Raw genomic sequence first — 5099 nt, 5'->3', positions numbered from 1 at the left:
CCGCCCTTCCTTTTTTGAAGCTATTGATTTCTTGAATAAATTAGATTATTGCCCTCTAAAATGTCCCACATAATGAATATGACCAATTGCTTCACTGTGGTTCTGTTTAAATGGCCTTGTAAACTACGGGCTGTGGTTTCATTGTCAGTTCCTATTTTAAAGCCTTGGCAGTGCTATTCAGATCTGTGTCTGCCCCTGGTGGGCATTCTGGTGCCTCCACGGTGGTGTGTCCTTTAGCTCAGTTCTCAATATTGATGGTATGCTGTGCAGAGACATATCTATCCATAAACAGCTTGGGTGTGGTCCCCGAGTTCATGAGACTTTATGGGGTCACTTTCCCTAGCTCTTCCTTCTATGCAAGTTCACAGGACATTTTCATTTCCTGCAACTCCCCTTTGACATCCTTTTGCAAAATGCTGTGGCTTTATTTACCTCACTCTGTCACACACTTCCCATGAATTTACCTACATTTGAGGCCAAGCAATGGAAAACTGAGAGAAAGAAAAAGAAGCCATGGGGTTTGCTCCATTCTCTTGAAACCACAGACACTCATATTGGAGAGGAAGCTTCCCCTCCTTTGGAGTGTCACAACTGCAATGCTGGCTCCCAGTACTGTTCATGCCAGGAGACCCCTTCCCCACTCCTCCACCAGGAGAGAGCAGCTCCTGGAGCTCTCTATCCATCCAATGTCCATATGCCTTTTGGTCAGACTTGAGAAATGACTGGGGAATATTGGAGGAGAAAATAGGTAAACTCACTACCAGTTCAGTACTACTCTGTATTCTGGTCCTTTCCTCTAATTTCCCTATTACCATTTACTTTTTGGAGTCCTCCAGTAGTGGCCCCAGGCTTTCTGTCCAGGTTTCTATAGCCTTATAAACTGGGAGAGGCAGGATGAAGTGACCTTATTCCATCTTACGCAGAACTGGAAACCCTGTCTTTTCTACTAAAAGACCTAATTAGAGACTAAGGTTTTGATGTGCATTCGTGTTACCAATTTCCCAAATTAGCATTACCAAATCTTTATTTTCTGTTCTTGCTAAGCCATCTGAAAGTAATTTGTATACACCCTAATACTTTTAAAAAACTTTTTATTAGCATATTCATTATTATAAATCATAACTATTTTTTATGCCCCTTACCCGATAAATCCCTCCCCAACCCCCTCCTTCCCACACCCATTTCTACTATCCTTAGGTTTGTATTCTCCTTCTGAAAGTTCAACGTATAATTATAGTCTTTTTTTCTTTCCTTCCTTCTCTATCTATCTATCTATCTATCTGTCTGTCTGTATGTCTGTCTGTCTGTCTATCTATCTATCATCTCCCTTTCTTTCTTTCCTTCTTTCTTACCACCCAGCTATGAGTGAAAACATGTGGTATTTCTCTTTCCTTGTCTGTCTTATTTCACTTAAGATAATTTTTTCCAGTCTCATCCATGTTGCTGCAAGTGGTAGAATTTTATTCTTTTTTTTATGGCTGAGTAATATTCCATTGTGTGTGTGTGATATATATACACACTCCATTTTCCTTACCCAGTCATGTATCAGTGGACATTTAGGTTGGTTCCATATCTTGGCTATTGTAAATAGAGCTGCAATGAACATGGGAGTGCAGGTATCCCTTCAACATGATGTTTTCCATTTCTTTGGAAACCCCAGTAGTGGGATTGCTGGATCATATGGTAGTTCTGTCTGTAGCAACACAATCCTGAGCAAATAAATTAAGAAATAAAGCCTGAGGCATAACACTACACAACTTCAAATTATGTTACAAAGCCGTTGTAACCAAAATAGCATTGTATTGGTATAAAAACAGACACTCTGACCAATGGAACAGAATGGAAAACCTGGGAATCAACCCCATACCTTACAGCAACTGATCTTTGACAAAGGCAACAAGAACATACATTGGGGAAAAGACTGCCTCTTCAGTAAATGGTGCTGGGAAAACTGGACATCCATATGCAGAAGAATGAAACTGGACCTGTACCTCTTACCATATAACAAAATAAACTCAGAATGTATTAAATGTTTAAATATAAGACCCCGAACCATAAAATTACTAGAAGAAAACATAGGGGAAACACTTCAGGAAGTAGGATTGGGAAGATACTTTATGAATAAGACCCCAAAAGCACAAGAAGCAAAAGAAAAAAATGGAACTATATCGAACTCAAAAGCTTCTGCACAGCAAAGGAAACAATCAATGGAGTGGGAAGACAACCAATGGAAAGGGAGAAAATATTTGCAAACTATACTTCTCATAAAGGATTAATATCCAGAAAATATAAGGAACCAAACAACTTCATGGTAAAAAAAAAAAAATCCAATTAAAAAATGGGCAAAGGAGCTGAATAGACATTTTTCAAAGGAAAACATACAAATGACCAATAGATACATGAAAAAACGCTCAACATCACTAATCAACAGGAAAATGCAAATCAAAACCACATAAAAGTATTATCTCACCGCAGTTAGACTGGTCTTTATTAAAAAGACTGAGAATAACAAATGCTGGCAAGGAACTCTTCTACAAAGGGGAACTCTTCTACACTGATGGTGGGACTGTAAATTAGTACAGCCATTATGGAAAATGGTATGGAGATTTCTCAAAAACCTCGATAATTTATCACAAATATCTCAGCAAATATCTCCTAAAAATAAGGACGTTCATTTAACAATTATCACATTTGACATTTAGTTTTGAGATTATCTAATGTATAAACTATGTTCCAATTCCAAATTCAAATATTTTAAAAACTATAATGATAATACTATTACTATACTTTTAAGAAGCAGTAATTTCTTAATATAATTAAATATTTATTTTGTGAATTTATTTTTACATGATTATTTCTTCAAATCAGAATCCAAGTAAAATTCATATGCTGAAATTGCATTGATATATTTCTTTAAAGTCTTTTAAAGTACAGGTTTCCCTCTTTACATGTTTTCTCTTTCAATTGTTTTGTTGGGAGAAAAAATGTAAATTTGTTCATACTACAGGTTTTGCTGGTTGCATTCCTGTGTTGTCAGTGAATGTTCTTCTCTGTCCCTTATATTTTCTTTTGATAGTATCTAAATGTTCAATTAGATTCAGGTCTAAATTTTTGGCAAAAATGTAATTTTTATTATTTATTTCTATCAGGAAATATATAATGTCTGTTTTTCTTTTTGAAATATTAGTAGCTATTGGTGATTGTGCCTTTGATCCATTGTTTTATTAGGAGTTGCCAAAATATGATATTCTCATTCTATCTTCATTTATTAGCTGGAATAGTTCTATAAAGATAAACTTTTCTTGATAAGTTATTTGGCTATTCCTAGGTTGAGTTTGTATAGGAAAGGCAGGATAAATGTTTACATATTTCTCCTTATTTACAGTTTTCAAAATGATAAGCTTATTTACAAAGCTTTCTCCAAATGGTGTTGTTTTTATAACTTAATAACCACAACATTGTTTTTGTCTTAATAACATTATGAGCTAATAAATAGAAATATAATTGGTGTGTTTTGATCCACTGCGGCTAATATTTTTATTGGTTCTCAATTTATCTCATTAAGTTAGTTTCTGAGCCTTTTAACATGACTGTAGTTACCTTTAAGAGCTTCCCTACTTTCTAGTGTGGTGAGATGCTCCAGGTTCATCTGTTACCTTTCCCGTTATGTCTTTATGGAACCATGGTTACCCTTCCTGGGATCTGTGACATGTTCTTTGCCACTAAGGCCATCCTTTGTACATATTTATAGCTAATACATGTTGGTTTAAAGACAATAGTCACCAAAAAAACAAAAAAACAAAAAACCTAGGAATAAATCTAACCAAGGAGATAAAAGATCTTTAAAATGAGAAGTACAAATCACTGCTTAAAGAAATTAAAGAAGACACCAAAAGATGAAAACATGTTTCCTGTTCATGGGTTGGAAGAATCAATGTAGTAAAAATGTCCATAGTACCCAAAGCCATCTACAGATTCAGTGCAATCTACATCAAAACTTTCTTCACAGAAATAGAAAAAGCAGCACTAACATTCACATAGAATAACAAAAGACCCTGAATAGCAAAAGTGATCCTGAGCAAAAAAAGTAAACCTAGAGGCATAACACTACCTGACTTCAAACTATATTACAAATCTATAATGACAAAAACAGCATGGTAGTGGCATAAAAACAGACACACGTACCAAAGGAGCAGAAGAGAGAACCCAGAAATCAGCCCACATATTTACAGCCAACTGATCTTCAACAAGGGCACCAAGAACAAACATTGGGGAAAAGACAGCCTCTTCAATAAACGGTGTTGGGAAAACTGGACATCCATATGCAGAAGAATGAAACTTGATCTGTACCTCTCACCATATACCAAAATCAACTCAAAATGGGTTAAAGACTTAAATATAAGACCTGAAACTTTAAAACTCCTAGAAGAAAACATAGGGGAAACACTCCAGAATTTAGGACTGGGCAAAGACTTCATGAATAATGCCCCCAAAGCACAGGTAGCAAAAGAAAAAATAAACGAATGGATTATATCAAACTAAAGAGCTTCTGCACAGCAAAGGAAACAATTAACAGTATGAAAAGACAACCTACAGAATGGGAGAAAATATTTGCAAACTATGCATCTGACAAAGGATTAATATCCAGAATATACAAAGAGCTCAAACAACTTTACAGCAAAAAACCAAATAATCCAATTAAAAAACGGGCAAAAGAGCTGAATAGACATTTCTCAAAGGAAGATATACAAACGGCCAACAGGTGTATGAAAAAATGCTCAACATCATTAATCACTAGGGAAATGCAAATTAAAACCCATTTGAGATATCACCTCACCCCAATCAGACTGGCTGTTATAAAAAAGGCAGAGAATAACAAATGCTGGTGAGGATATGGAGAAAGAGGAACCTTTCTGCACTGTTGGTGGGGCAGTTAATTAGTACAGTCATTATAGAGAACAGTACAGAACTCAAACACTACAGATAGAACTACCATGTGATCCAGCAATCCTGCTACTGAGGATATATCCAGAGGACTGGAAGTCATCAGGTCAAAGGCATACCTGCACTCCCATGTTTATTGCGGTTCTATTTACAAT

Source organism: Cynocephalus volans, chromosome 4, assembly GCF_027409185.1.
Source record: "Cynocephalus volans isolate mCynVol1 chromosome 4, mCynVol1.pri, whole genome shotgun sequence".
NCBI lineage: Eukaryota > Metazoa > Chordata > Mammalia > Dermoptera > Cynocephalidae > Cynocephalus > Cynocephalus volans.
The sequence above is the reverse complement of the archived record's forward strand: the minus strand, read 5'-3'. Positions refer to the sequence as shown.